This window comes from Balaenoptera acutorostrata, chromosome 2 (assembly GCF_949987535.1).
Source record: "Balaenoptera acutorostrata chromosome 2, mBalAcu1.1, whole genome shotgun sequence".
Lineage (NCBI taxonomy): Eukaryota > Metazoa > Chordata > Mammalia > Artiodactyla > Balaenopteridae > Balaenoptera > Balaenoptera acutorostrata.
The window spans coordinates 185,641,379-185,656,868 of NC_080065.1; the positions used below are offsets into that span (position 1 = coordinate 185,641,379).

At 59.0% G+C, this 15,490-nt stretch overlaps 1 protein-coding gene across 5 annotated transcripts in view; it reads left to right on the forward strand.

The window, feature by feature from the left end:
- The first annotated feature begins 9,137 nt into the window (after window positions 1-9,137).
- SBNO2 (strawberry notch homolog 2) overlaps window positions 9,138-15,490 on the forward strand; it is a 42,098-nt gene continuing 35,745 nt past the window's right edge. The window contains exon 1 of one of the 5 annotated variants that reach the window (XM_057540728.1): window positions 9,138-9,261. The gene's annotated coding sequence lies outside the window, so the exon portion shown is untranslated. Of the gene's footprint in view, window positions 9,262-10,351; window positions 10,372-12,392; window positions 12,412-13,740; window positions 13,848-15,490 lie in introns of those variants that run through there. The other 4 variants (XM_057540729.1, XM_057540730.1, XM_057540727.1 and 1 more) reach the window with 4 other exon arrangements.

A 15,490-nucleotide genomic window follows, 5' to 3' on the forward strand; every position in this document is an offset into this window, starting at 1 on the left:
TTCAAAATGTAAACATCACTCTTAGGGTGATAGAGTCCTCATACAGACGGATGGTGGCTGGACCGGGCCTGCGGACCAGAGTCTGCAGACTCCTTCAGGCAACCTCACTCTATTGCATTCAAGCACTGAGCTGCAAGACGGTGGTCCTTCTTTGCTGAGGCTGGAGGCTGTGTGTAGGACAGACTCTTAAGTGACCTGTGATTCCACCTCCTGCTGGTCATGCCTTGGTGTCGTCCACTCCCCTTGAGACGGGCGGGACAAACAGGCTGTGGCCGAGGTGACATCATACACGACCAGACCTACATCCCCTCCCTGTGGGTTTGACAAAGTGAGAAGCTGAGTTGGAGAAGCCCACGTGCATCCGAGGTCGGCCTCCAGCCAACAGCTAGCAAGAAACAGGACCCTCAGTCTTCCAACAGCAAGGAAATAAATCCTGCAACAACGTGAGGGGGTTGGAAAGCAGCCCCCTCCATGGTGGAGTCTCCCGATCAGCCCCCAGCCCTGGCCAACACCAGTGATGCACCCTGAGCAGAGGACCCAGCTCCACCAGCCTTGGAAACTGTGAGATAATCAATGCGTGTGTTGTGCTAAGCCTCTGTGTTTGGAGAAATCTGTTATGCAGCAGCAGCTAACTAATACAAGCTATATGTGGGGACCATCCCAGCTTCCACCACTTGTTGGTCCATTCACTACTTTACATCCAGCATGTATTTATTGAGCACTACTGTATACCACTCATTCATTTATTGATGCTGCCCCCCAAAAGCCCAGAGTGGGATGACTGGCCAACCTCACCCAGCAGGGGTCTCTACTGCCCAGGGCTACTCCTCCTGCTTCCAATCCAGTCCAGAGGGTCCTTACCCCACTGGCTGACTTTATACACCCCATTAGCTGACATCATGGGGTTCTTACCCCATTGGCTGACTCCATACAACCATGTGATCCCAGCTCGGCCAATCAGGGCTTTCCCTTACCTGGCCACAGAGATTGGTTCAACAAGGACATGTGACTAAAGTTGGGCCAATCAAAGCCTTCCCTGTGACTTTTGCTGCTTTTCTTTCTTTTTTTTTTTTTTTTGCTGCTTTTCTTGAGGAAGAAGTGCTGACCTTCTGCTGGGGCTGTTAGGCTGATGGGGGGATTTGGTCTGGGGCTGCCAGCACCATCTTTGTCCCCTCAAATGGGGAGACTGTTGAGGAAAAAAGCCAAGAAACAGGATGGCAGAACTGAGAGATGAAGAGGTGGACAAATCTTTGTGACACTGTTTGAGGGTCCTGGATCCAGCTGAGCCTGAAACTAGCTGGACCAGGGACGGTCCTGCCCCCAGGGGACACTGAGCAACACCTGGGGCGTCTGTGGTTGTCAAGACTGTGGGGCTCCTGGCATCAAGTGGGTGGGGGAGAAGGAGGCTGCTCCACACCCCACAGTGCCCAGGATAACTGCGAAACACAAAGAACCATCTGATCCCAAATGTCAGCAGTACTGAGGGGGGGAACTCTGAGTTAAATCTATCCCTGGACCTTTCAGTTCCATGAGCAAAATTTCCCATTTAAAAGAAAAAAGTGCCAGTTTCAGTTGCAGTTTCTGTCACTTGCAACCAAAAGATTCTAATCAAACTGGAGTTAAGACTCATGTAGGGGGTTTTGGATATGGAAGCTACGGGTGGCCAGCCTGGGTGGGCTTCGTTCCACAGGGTGGGGTGGGAGGACAGGTCAGTCCTTACACTTTCATTATTTTTAATAGGCTTATTTTAGATTTATAGAAAAGTTGCAAAGATGGTACAGGGAGTTCCTGTATCCTGGCACCCACTTTGTCCTGCCGTTAACATCTTCCATGAGTGACAATGACATTTGTCATTGATACATTGTTATCAACTAAAGTCCTCATTTTTTTTTTTTCAGATTTCTTTAGTTTTTCCCTAATGTCCCTTTTCTGCCCCCAAGACTCCATCAGGATCCCACATGACATTTAGTTGTCACATCTCCTTAGGTCCCTCTGGGCTGTGACAGTTTCTCAGACTCTCCTTGTTTTTGATGACTGGACAGCTTTGGAAGGGGTTTGTCTGGTATTGTTCTCAGGGTTCGACCGGGGTGATGGGCTTGGGGAGGAAGACCATAGAGGGGAGGGGGCTTCTGATCCCATCACTTCAAGGGTCCATGCTGTCCACACCGATGATCACAGTCAGGGGCCACGGAACTTCTTGAGTGTGTTTGCAACTGGTTTTTTTTTTTTTTTGGAGGCTTACTGGGATTTGAATGCAACTTTAGTTTAGGATTTGATGATGACCTGGCTGTGACATCTATCACCCCTTTGATTGCCAGGGTTGATTGCCTTTTGCTTCTTCTTTTTTTTTATTTTGGTGAAATTCGCATGACATACAATGAACGATTTTTTAAAAATGTTTTTTATTTATTTATTTTATTTATTTATTTTTAGTTGCATTGAGTCCTCATTGATGGGCACGGGCTTTCTCTAGTTGCGGTGAGCAGGGGCTACTCTTCTTTGCAGTGCGCGGGCTTCTCATTGCAGTGGCTTCTCTTGCTGCGGAGCACAGGCTCTAGGCGCCTGGCCTTCAGTAGTTGTGGCACGCGGGCTCAGTAGTTGTGGCTCGTAGGCTCTAGGGTACAGGCTCAGTAGTTGCAGCACATGGGTTTAGTTGCTCTGTAGCATGTGGGATCTTCCCGGACCAGGGCTCAAACCCGTGTCCCCTGCATTGGCAGGCGGATTCTTAACCACTGCGCCACCAGGAAAGCCCCATGGACATGGGTTCGAGCCCTGGTCTGGGAAGATCCCACATGCCACGGAGCAACTAAGCCCGTGCACCGCAACTACTGAGCCTGCACTCTACAGCCCACGAATCACAACTACTGAGCCCTTGTGCCACAACTACTGAAGCCCGCATACCTAGAGCCCGTGCTCCGAAACAAGAGAAGCCACCGCAATGAGAAACCTGCGCACTGCAACGAAGAGTAGCCCCTGCTCGCCCCAACTAGAGGAAAGCCCGCACGCAGCGATGAAAACCCAACACAGCCAAAAATAAATAAATAAAATTTTTAAAATAAATAAATAAAAAATAAAGTGTACAGGACAGTGGCTTTTAGCACATTCACCTTGTACAACCATCATCTCTCTCTAGTTTCAAAACATTGTCATCACCCCCTAAAAACATCAAGTGCCCAATAGCACTCACCCTCACCCCCCTTCCCAGCCCCGAAAACCATAAACCCACTCTCTGTGTCTGTGGATTTGCCTGTTCTGGACGTTTCCCATCAATGGAATCACACACTGTGTGTCCTTCTGTGTCTGGCTTCTCTCACTGAGCATCGTGTTCTCAAGATCCATCCGCACCGTAGTGAGTGTCAGTGCTTCACCCCTTTTCAGGGCTGAGTGATGTTCCCGTGTGTGGAGGGACACATCATGTGTATCCATTCATCAGCTGAAGTACATTGGGTTTGTTTCCACTTGTTGGCTGTTATGAATCGTGTTGCTGTGAATTTGTTTTTTTTTTTTTAATTAATTAATTAATTTATGGCTGTGTTAGGTCTTCGTTTCTGTGCGAGGGCTTTCTCTAGTTGCGGCAAGCGGGGGCCACTCTTCATCGCGGTGCGCGGGCCTCTCTTGTTGCGGAGCACAGGCTCCAGACGCGCAGGCTCAGCAATTGTGGCTCACGGGCCTAGTTGCTCCGCGGCATGTGGGATCTTCCCAGACCAGGGCTCGAACCCGTGTCCTCTGCATCGGCAGGCAGATTCTCAACCACTGCGCCACCAGGGAAGCCCTGAATTTGTTTTTTTAAACAATTTTTACCATAAAGTCTCCAAGCTCATACTGGTTCATGACAAATTCTCACAAAAACCCTCCAAGGGAGGTACCATGATTTTTCCCATTTTATAGATGGGGAAACCGAAGCACGTAGAGATTAAGTAACCTGCCTGGGGTGACCCAGCCACTGGCAGAGCTGGATTTGAACCCAGGAAGTGTTAACCTCATGGTCTGCTGCTGGACCTCCACTCCATTCTGCTGGTCATTTTTGCAGCCCTGGGGACATGAGACAACCATCAGGGGAGGACAAACACCCCAGACCAGCTCCAATAGCCACCCCCAAATTCTCACCCACTGGAACTAGATTCCTGGCCTCACCCTGCAGATTCTGATGGGGACACCTGACCCAGGGCTGGGGAGTCTGGCCTCTCCCTCAACTTGGGGTATGCAGGGGGGTGGGATTCCACAAGGTTTTACAAGTGCCCCCAATGCCCCTCAGGAGCCTGGCCGCTCACGTGCCACTGGGGCCTGGACGTGAGTCAGCTTGGCCCCAGCTGGTTTGGAATTTCCCGTGGGTCTGGGCAGATCCAAGGTGAAGGTTCAGGAAGTTCCAGCGCAGGTGACATCAGTGTGCAGGGCTGGCTGTAGTCTACACCCGAGAGGACGGGCCGGGGCAAGGAGAGGCTTGGTCCACCTGCTCAGACCCTCCTCTGGCCCTTGTGTTGCAGGGACTTGCCGGGAAAGGCCAGCATGGCCGTGCCCTGTGCTGCAGGGGTGTCCTGTTCCCTTGTGACCCAGGAGCATAACGGGTGTGCCCTGCTCTCTGTTCTATCCCTTGTGCCTGGCCCAGGATGATAAATGTTTAATGGATGAACGTGTGGCCACAAACTTGCGGTCAGCCTCGTCTCTGTCCCCTGAGGCAGCCCACCCACCTCCCTCCCGGGGCCCTCTCCCCCTCCTAGGCCCACCCTTGCCCTAGCTGCCTCTCTGCTGGTGCTCTAAATCCTCCCTATCTTCCTACGGCCCTGGGGATAAAGCCAAGCCGAGTTCCCCTCTGAAGTGGGGTTGGGGGTGAGGGCACAACCTGAGGGTCCTCCCCCCTCCCCCCAAACCCCTCTCCAGCTCAGGCCTGGCTCACTGCTGGCCTTTGATAAAAAGAAATTCAAAGTTTGGCTCCTCCGGCTTTGGGACAGCAGCTCCACCTCCTCCAGCCTCCATGTTTCCACCAGATGAGCTTTGGAGAGGTGGCCCCTCTGTGCCCCCCTCTCCAACATATGTGGCAGATGGAGTGACCTCCAGCCCCGCCCTGACCATACCACGCCATTGCTCCATAACCTTCAATAGCTCCCTAGTGTCCCCAGGATAAAGGCCTCGCCCTAGCTTTCCACGCCCCCCACCATGCCACCTCTCCCTTCCCAGCCTCACTGCCTGTGTGTGTGTCCCTCCCCCCCACACACACATGTTCCTCTGGGCCTTTGCACGTGCCGGGCCCTCCCTCTACCCCTCTGGGCTTGGTGGGTGGACTGCTGATCTTCCTTCCCCTCCCACCTGCTCCCCAACCTCAGGGCCCAGCCCTGACCCAGCCTGGGGGTGGCGTTCCTAGTCAGGTGTCACATTTAACCCCTGCCGCCCTTGTGTCCCAGGCTCCGTGCAGAGGCGGGAAGGCCTGTCTGGGGCGGATCTCAAACCCGTTAGACAGGTTTGCTGTTCCCTGAAGTGGCTCTGGCTCAGAGGCAGCCCTGCCTGGGCCTGAGGATCCCGCTCTGGGCTCAGGCCAGGCAGGAGAGAGCCGTAGGGCCCTGGAACCCGCCAGCCAGCGGCACCTGAGGACACCTCGGGGCAAGTGGCAGGTGGGCCGGGTACAGGGAGGCGGCTGGGCTGGACGGAGTAGGCTCCAGGCGGGAGGGCTAGTGAGAGCCGGAGACAGAGGTGGGGACAGCAACGGAGACAGACGGAAAGAGAGAGAGGGGGCAGAAAAGAAGGAAAGTGACCAGAGACAGAGGCCGGGGGGTGGGGGGCACAGACGTGGCTTGTGGGACCTTGCTGCCTCTGCCTCAGTTTCCTCTTCCGCACCCTGGGGGGGCCTGATTGGGACTTGAGAAGGAGAGAAAAGAGGGGAGTGGGAGAAGAGATGGGAAAAGAGGGGGAGGAGGGGGAGAGGGGAGGGGTGGGGTAGGTGGGAACCCAACCCGCTGGGCAGGGGGGAAGTGGGTGTGGAAAGGAGAAGTGGTGAGGGACCCAGGCCCTGAGGAGCAGGGAGGGAGGAGGTGCTCCGTGGCCCGGGAACGCCGGGGCTTTCCAGAGCGTGGAGAAACAGGAAGTGGCTAGTCTCTGCCCCCGCTGGCTGGACGGGCCAGGCTGGGCCCACCTGCCCCGCCTCACCTGCCCGATCACCCGGGCTCCTCCTCCCTGGATGGGCCTAGCCCAGGAGTCTTTCCCAGGGGGGAAACAGAGGCTGGCGGGTGGGTGGGGGGATTTCTCCTAACTGAGGGTTAGTCCAAGAATCTCCTGACTCACAAGGAAGCCCCCAGGGATCTGACCTCTGTCAATCTGAAGTTTTCTGCTCTTTAAAATAATGACCCGCACAGTGAGCTTGTCTGTATGTTGATGCTAGCATCTCGCCCATGTAGCAGGTGGGAACACCAAGGCTCGGAGAGAGGGAGCTGCTCGCCCGGACCCCTCCTGGCTTGGCTCTTGGGCCCCATTTCTCTCTGTGGTCTCCCCATGTCGGGTCCCTTAATTTCACCAATGAAAACACAGGACTCCCAAACCAGTTAGATGTGAATTTCAGATACACGGAGGCTACTTCTTTAGTATAAGTATATCCCAAATATCGCCTGGGATATACTTGCACTAAAAAATTATTCTCCGTGTACCTGAAATTCACATTTAAGTGGGTGTCCTGCATTTTATGTGGCGACCCTACTTCCTCGAGCCTGGTCAAGGTGCCTGGGGGACAGTTAGGGGGCCCCTGCGTGGGGCGGGGGCAGAAGAAGGGCTTGAAGAGGAGGCTCTTTGACCTCAAACAGAGCTTCACCAGACAGACCTGTGGCCTTCTGTGAGCCCTGTCCTCACCGGACGAGGAGCCTTGGGCATTTCTGACTATTGAATGTTCACTTAGGTGACCCTATGATCCAGATGCTCACCTGGAAATATTCATAATGGCTTAACACTAGGCACTGTTCATTTAGCTGTCTGAACAGCCTTGGAGATAGATACTATTATCTGTGGGAAACGGAGACACAGAGAGGTTAACTCACTTTTCAGGGGTCACACAGCACCCAGCCCAAAGCCATGCCTCGAGCTCCAGAGCTGCATCCCTTCTGCTCTCCCAGGCCTCCTCTTGCGATTCCCTGGAAATCCCCAAATCTGACTAATTCCCTAGACATCCCCAGACTTGGCAGTTTCCTTCATGCTGAGACAGCTGGACCCACCACGGCCTGAGCAAACTGCCCCCATTTCAGGCAGAGTTACCCATAGAGACCCTGTGTTTACCTGAGGTGGACGTGGCGGAGGTCAAGTCCACGCCTCCCCGCAGCTCGCTCCCTGACCTGGGCCAGCTGCGAAACAGTTCTGTGCCTCGGTTTCCCCACCAGCAAAACGTAGGTAACACCGGTCCTGACCCCAGAGGGCCGCAGTGGGAACAGGGCCAGCTTCGGGGGCGTGTGACTCAGGACCTCGCCCAGGCCTGGCGCTGGGGCGGTGGGGGTGGCGCTGTGCTCAGTTGAATGCCCTGTGGTCTCCGACTTGAAGTTCTTAATGCTTTTTGAACAAGGGGTCCTGCGTTTCACGTTTCACTGGGACCCGCAAATGGTGTGGCTGGTGCTGTGTGAGCGGAAACGGGAAAATGCCACCAGATACTCTGTAAATTAGTTTATTCACCCTTTCGAAGCTTAAGTGTCTGTTGCTCAATTTGATTTCTTCTCATTAGCTGTAAAAAATAGTTCCAAAGTCAAGGTTATAACCCAATTGCCAAAAACTACGCATGTCAAAGTGAAGCTCGCTCTGGATAAATCACTTCTCTCTGGGTCTCAGTTTCCCCATCTCCTCCCTTGTGCTTGTGGGTTTGGGTATAGGGGGTCCTTGGCCTGAATTTTTTAGGGCAAACAGATTTTAAACAGACCAGGCCTTTGAACAGCTTATAATTTGCCCTTCTTGGGACTTCCCTGGTGGTCCAGTGGTTAAGACTCGTCCTTCCAATATGGCGGGTGCGGGTTTGATCCCTGGTTGGGGAACTAAGATCCCACATGCTGCACGGTGCGGCCAAAATAATAATAATAATAATAATAATTTCCTAAGTTTAGCTGCCTGGCAAACTCCTACTTGAACTTCAAAGCCCCAGCTTCAACACCCCCTCAACCCCTCCTTCCATGATGCCCTAGGCAGACACTGTACTCCTCCCTGGGCTCTAGGCCTGACCTTGCAGATGGAAGTGTCTGGTCCTGGCCCTATTTCCCCTAGACTGGGGGCTTCCTGAGGGCAGGGATGAGAACTGAGTCCTCTTTGGAGCCCCGGATTTGTCTCCAGGCACGTAGCAGCATCCATAAGAATTCACTGAATAGACAAGCAAGTGGAGAGGTGATCTCTAAATTCAAGGGGTACAGGAGGCCTCTGGCTGGTGGTGAGGTGGGTCCAGGGATATGGTGGCATCTTCATTCCTGCACACCCTGTTGGGGAGGGAGTGGTGCCTCCTGCCCTGGCTCTGCCTGAACCGCCAGGCCCACCCTGTGGTGGGCCCAGTGGGCTCTAGTCGCAGGAACACAGCTTGTCTGTGCCAGGGCTGAGTCCCACCCTGTTCCTGGCAGTAAGGCAAATGCCAGCATCATCTGCATCAGGCCCCTAGAAGCCCTAACGGGGAGGGAGGGGAGCCACCCAGACCCCGTGGTCCTGCCTGAGAGGATCCTGCTTTTTCTCCTGGTGGCCCCTGGGGCTTATCAGAACCCTTGTGTCAGGCTCCCCGTTGGGGTGGGGGGTGGTCCCAGGACTCCTATTCTGGGGTGGAGACAGATTCGTGAGCAGACTACTTTCGGTGGGGAGGCAATAGAGGGAGGGAGCATGACTGGGGGACCCAGGGCCCTTGCAGATGGTTTCGAGGCCAAGATCTGGGTTGTCCAAGAGCCCCAGTGGCTGACAGGTCAGGGTCGGAGTGCACCAGGGGAGGGCACAGCCATGCAAAAGCCTGCAGGTGGGGGTGATTCTTCATGCTGCAGAGGAGGAAACAGAGGCTCGCGAGGGTAGCCAGCAACAGTCAGGGCGGGATTCGAATCCAGGACCCATGGAGTCCGAGCCTCTCCTTAAGGCGGAAGGGCCTCAAGGGGCTCAGGGGCCGCCGAGAGATGGCCCCGCCCACGACCCCGCCCACCAGAGGCTCCGCCCCACGGCATGACCGGAAGTGCGCGGGGCCCCCAAGATGGCGCCCGAAACCCGGAAGTGAGCGCGGCCGCGGCGAAGCTCGGAGAAACGGAGGCGCCGCGGGCTCCGCGCCCGGCCGGACCCGGGTCCGAGGTGAGGCGCGCCCGGCCCCACCCCCTGGCCCGTCCTCGCCGCCCCCGCCCGGCTGAGCCGCGCTTCCTGGCCTGCGCGGGCCCTGGCACCCCGCGGCCGCCCGCGCCCCGGGCCGGGGGTTCCGGAGTTCCGGGGTTCCGGGGCAGTGGGCGCGGGGAGCGCGGCGGCGTGTCCCCACCCTCCTGGGCGACCCCCGACCACGTCCTCCGCCGCGATCCTGCGACCGCGTCGTCCGCCGTGAACTCTAACCCCGTCCTCCTCGGCGACCCTCGACCTTGCGCTGCTCCGTGACCCCCGCCCGACACTCGCCTTGGCGTGAACCCTGAACCCAGGCGACTCCCCAGCCTTTTCCTCTCGCCCTCCTCGGCGATTCCCTGACCCCTCCCGTCTTGGTGATCCCCGGACTTTACTTTGGTGACCCTTGACCCCGCACTTCTCTGTGACTCTCCTGCAGTTGGTGACCCCCTCCTGACTGCTACTCCGTCATTCCCCGACCCCTCTCTTCTTGTGACTCTCCAGCTCCATTACCTTAGCCCCTCCTTTTCTGGGTGACCCCTGACCCCAGGCTGCTTGCAGATTTCTGCCCTTCCTCCTCAGTGTCCCCTCTCCCAGGACCCCTCCTGTCCTGGCTTCTCCACCCTGGGGCTGTTGTTCCCTGTGTTTCCACGGGTGGGATCCTGTGGCCTTGGGATGGGGGCCTTGCTGGTATTAGCTGAGCTGGTGGAGCATGTTGGGTGGGAGTGTCTCCCGGAGCTGGCACTGGAAACGGCCCCCAAGGATGTGCTGGGGGAGGTGGTGGGCAGAGGGCTGCCGGGACTTGGAGTGGGTGGAGGAGCAGCCTGTGACGGTGGATGGGGAAAGGAGGCCCCTTCCCAGCACCCCAGCGCTGGCCGGGAGGGGCCGGGGCAGGGGAGCAGAGGCGTGGACGCAGAGGCGTGGACAGCCAGGCAGGAGTGTCTCATAGCATCGTGTTGTTAACGTCCTGGAAAAGGAAAAAGAACCGAGCATGTGAAGTGTGTCTGCCCCCCTCGGCTTCTGCTTCCCGGAATGCGCCTTGGTCCCGCCTGCCCTGGACATCCTTTCTGCCTGTCCACTGCCTGGCCCGGCCAGGTTTGGTGCCATCTGTTTGCACGCGGGGCAGGCCTGGACAAGGCCTGGGATGGAGCTTGCTGGCAGTCACGGGGTGGGGGTGCGGGGGTGCGGGTGAGTGTTCCACGTGTGGCGAGGGGGCTGGTGTCGGACGGACTTTAGGTGGGAACCTGCCTACCTGCTGCCGGGCCAGGTGATCCAGCCCCGAGCCCACCATGGTGGGTCTGTCCCCGTAGGAAAGGTTCAAGGGAACTGGGGCTGGTCCCCAGGGGCCGGAGAGCCCGGAGGGAAGAAAGGCCACCTGTCAGAGGCGTGAGACTACAGACAAGTCAGTGGACGTGAGGCCCGCCCTTCCTCCAGGCTGGGCGGCCAGGGCTGGACCTGACCCTGCGTTTCCCGTCCCTGCCCTGGGCCCTGCGTGCCTGGCTGTGCTGGGAGCTCTGCCCTTAGGGACCCTTGTGAACAGAGGAGAAGCCGTGGGCCCCTGTCCTTGGGGCTGAGACCTGGGGCTATCAGGCGGTCTGGAAAAGCCACCGCCAGCCCAGCTGCACCTTTTCTTCCAAGCGCCCTGGATTTTCCCAGGGGAGTCCCCAGAGATGGGTAGTGGCTGTTCAGGGCTGTCTGCTTGGACTCTGGGTGGGTGGGCTGGGGAAGGGTGGTCCCAGGATGCCCCAGGGCCGGGGAGATGCAGGCAGGCGCCTGACAGACCCTGGGGAGCCTGGAGAGTGTGAGACACCGTCCCCAGGGACAGCCAATGGGGACCCAGGGGAAGGCTCTCTGGGATTTTGGAGGGCTGGAGGGCCCTTTGTTTAACTCTGTGAGATGTCTGCTCACACTTGCCTGGAGCCGGACCCACCCTGTGTGTGTGTGTGTGTGTGTGAGTGCGCGCGCGCGCATTGGGAGAGATGTTTACGCTTTGGCGGCGGGGTGGTGGGCCCTGGGGCCCAGATGAGGGGCCTGATTTCCAGGGGAGCCTCGCGGCAGAGCACAGAAGAAGCAGTTGGCTTTGAAGTCCAGGCGGAGTGGACCTCAGGTGTGCAGCCCAGGGCCAGCGCTCTCCGGCTGCCTGACCACCTCGACCTGGGTGGGGTGGGGGAACGGAGGCTGGCCCCCACTGGGAACATGACCAGCCCAGCTGGCCCAGCTTGGTTCTAGCAAAGGCTCAGACACCCCTCCAGCAGGGGCCGGGCCGGAAACGCTGACCCAGCACAGGGCTCTGGCCACGTGAGCGAGCCGGGCTGGGAATAAAGAGGCAACTGTGCCCAGTCCCCAGAGGCCGCCTCCCTCCCAGGACGGCCTCCACCTGTGAGGCTTTTACAGAGGCTGCCGGGGGCGGGGATCTGCTTTTTCTCCGTGTGGGGGGAGGGGGGGTCTTGTCATCAAAAAGTGGAGGCATCTGGAGGCTGACACACAGAGTGGGGAGACAGGCCCCCAGGGTGTCAGCACAGTTCCAGGGGGTGCATGTCAGTGTGCACATGTGCGAGTGCATGTGTGCAGATTCGTATGCAGCAGTGCACGTACATGCCCGAGTGTGCACGCGTCATGTGTGAGTGCCGCGTGCACACGTGTGCATGCGTGTTGCATGTGTGCATACATGTGAGAGTGAGTGTGTGTGTGTGTGTGTGTGTGTGTGTGTGTGTGTCTTGCGTACGTGCGATCCGTCAGTGGGCAGGCTTGGAGCATCTCCAGCCACTTTTCCACAGCCAAGGGCCGTGTGGTCAGATGCGGGGAGGGCTGGTTACAGAAGGCTGCCTGGAGTAGCCGAGAGCGAGGTCACTCAGGCCCGGTCCAGGCCTGGCCAGCCCTGCTCACCCACCATCTCCCCATCTGCCCAGCCTGGGTGCGGCCTGGTGTCCGTGGGCCCCCTCTCCCCTGAGTGGAACCCCAGTCCCTGTCCCTTGGAACTACCCTCTCCTCTGCTGCTGGCAGGTCAGTCCCACATGGGTGACCTGAGCTGGGCTGGGGAGGACAGCAAACTTCCTTCATCTTCCTGCCATGGTGACAGCCACCAGCGTCCTCCCTGGGAGGTGGGGCCGCCCTGCCCTCAGGCGGGTGACTCAGGTGAGGGCGATTTCTGAGCTCTGGGCTTGCCAGCCCCCTGGGGTGGGGGGCAGAGCTAAGGCCTGTCGTTTATGTACAGCGACAGGGACTGACTGACTTTGAGAACACGATGCTCAGTGAGAGAAGCCAGATAGAAGGACACACTGTGTGATTCCATTGGTGGGAAACATCCAGAACAGGCCAATCCAGAGAGACAGGGAGTGGGTTAGTGGTTGTCAGGGGCTGGGGAGGGGGTGGGGGTGACTGCTGATGGGAGTGAGGTTTCTTTTTGGGGCGACGGAATGTTCTGGAACTAGATGGAGGTGGTGGTTGCAGAAGTCTGTGGATGTACTAAAGGCCACTGAATTGTTCACTTTAAACTGGTGAAGCGTATGGCATGTGAATCGCGTCTCCATAAAACAAAGAAGTGTTTAAAAAAAGAGAGATAGCAGGGCCTGGCTGAGCCCTCAGATGCCCGGTGCTGCGGCCTGGGGTGAGCGGGCGTCAGCCGGCCCAGGGCGTGGAGGTCTGTCTTCTCCCAGCCCCACAAGGAGGGCAGGGGAGGTGCCGTCTGCCCATCTTATGGTGGGTGAACGAGGCTCCCCTGGGAGCCCCCAAGCCCCAGCTCTGCCCTGACTGCCACCGGCAGGAAGCGGTCTTGCGGGTACGTGGGCTCCTGGTGCAGGGGTGCCTGGGCCGTGGTGGGAGGCCTGGGAGCCCCTCCCTGAAGCCCGGCCCTGTGGGAGGTGGCAGGCCAGGCTGGCCGTGCCCTGGCCCTCCTGTAGGTTCCCCTGATTGGCTGGGACACCCCCACATTCACCCGTTAGGTGACTCGTCCCCTCCCGGGTCGGCTCAGCGCTCCCCCCCCCCCGACTCCCGTGGAGCCCACGGGGCAGAAAGGGCAATCCCCCCGCACGGCAGGCAGGGACACCACCAGGGAAGGCATTGAACTTGGCCCCGCTGTGTGCCGGGGGCGGAAGCAGGGGCGGGAGTGGGGGCAGCGGTCACCCCGCGCCTCCCTGGGGTCCTCAGGCAACCCCTCCCTCCAGGCAGGCGACCGCCCCGCCTTCCCCGCTGGCCTCGCCCCGGGGCTGCGCCCTCTCCCTGCGGGCAGGTACCTCCCTCCGGGTTGGCCTCCGTCCCCATTGCAGCCAGTCCCCAAGTGAAACCGAAAGAGGCCTCGCCGGCCTCGCTGCCAGGTCCACAGCTGGCGCGGGAGCCGGGCCACATTCCGGAAGGCCGGCGCCTTTCCCGGGAGCCGGGGTGGGAGTTGCAGCCCCCGGGTCAGAGGCTGACACAGGAAGCGGGATGGAGGAGGACGGGAGGAGGGAGCGCCTTGGGGCCGCTGGCGCAGTGAGCCTGTATGGCTGTGACTCATCACCGGATGGGGATGGGGTGAGAATCCCGCGTGGAGTTGGCCGGGAGGCGCCAGGAGCGGGTGTACCCCGGCACCTGAGGTACGGTGAGGAAAGGCTAGCGCGCAGGAGCTGGGACAGTGGTGAGGGGCAGGGCGAGCCTGAGTGATTGGCCTCTCCGCCCTCCGCCCTCCGCCCTCAGCCCTCACCTCTCGCGGACCGGACGCAGCCCTGCAGCGTTGGGGGGGCTCGGAGCTCAGCAGGGGCCGCCAGCAGAGCCGCTCAGTGTCTGCAAAGCTCTGCGTGGCCTGCACGGCTTGGGGGCGGGGCTCGGCCCTGGGAGCTGCACGGTGGGGGCGTGGGACCCTCCCCACCACCCACTCCCGGCGGGCCGGGGTGCCACAGGGCGTCGGGGCCCTCCTGGTGTTGCCTGGAGTATGTCCGCGGGCCAGGGCATTGGGGGGCAGTTCCATGAGATTCAGGCCTTCCGGGAGGCTCAGCCACTGTCCTGGGCGCTGGGCTCAGGGTGAGTGAGCCTGCAGGTGGGCGTCGGGTGGCGCTCAGGAGGACCCTGGCCGGGGGGAGCTGGGTTGTAACTGGAGAGTCTGGCAGCTCTGCCCCCGGCACCGTGGGCACGAGGAGGAAGGCACCCCATGCTGGGACTGCACCCCAAAATCCAGACCTGCCACTCCCCTTGCAAAACCAGCCCATCTGGAAGACCCGGGCCGCATCCCTGCGCAGAGCAGGCCCCGCAGCCCCTCTGTGGCCCTGAGGAGGCTCCCCGGGGGCGTCACCACCTCCAACACCTGTGGGGTGGTACCATGCACAGGGTCAGGCCAGTCCCGACCAGGCTGCCTGTTCACTTGTGGGCTGTGGCCTAGCTGGGTTCAGGGGTCGGCTCAGTAACGGCCCCAGAGATGCCCTCGTCCTGGCCCCGGGACCTGCAGACCTGTCACCCCACACACAAAGGCACTTTGCTGGTGGGATTAAATTAGGGGCCCTGAGATGGGGAGGACCCTGGATTCCCCGGGGGGCCCAGTGTCATCACAGAGTCCTTATAAGCAGAGGACTTTCTCCATGGAGGCTGAAGGGGACTGAGTCGGAGCTCAAGGGGCCTCCATATGCTGCTGCTGAAGCCGGGCTGCAGCCCCACCCTGCCGACAGGATCAGCACCAAGCCGGGCCTCTGGAGACCCAGAGCCGAGGGCCGGCGAGCTCGCCTGGACTTCTGACCTGCAGGCCTGGGAGAGGGCCTGAGTTTGTGGTTATTCGTCTCGACAGGAGAAGCGAACGCAGACTCCATCTGCTGTGATTTGGGGGCGGGTGCCCTTTGGCTTGGGCGAAGGTCTCTTAGGATGTTCTTGGCACCAGGCTGGACCTAAGGAGCCCAAGGAGGGTGCTGACGGGTCTGACCACTCACCTGGGACTAGTGCGACCCGGCTGTGGGCAGCACCAGCCACTGTCTCGCTCCGGACTCTCCGAGGAGCTGGGTAGAGAGACCTGGCGTGCCAGCTGGCCTGAGACACTCCTGTCATCAAGCAGCAAGCGACAGGGGGACAGACCCTTCTCCCCACAGAACCTGGACAGGCTGGGGCACATCAGTGCCACAGGACTAGGAATCGGGCCTGCTGAGATTCGGCTTTAACATCCACTCAGGGGAAGAAGACCTGGGGGTCAGAGGAGACCACAAGCTCAGTGTGTCTAAAGCCTTTTATTTTATTTTAATTATTTTTTATTTTTGGTTGT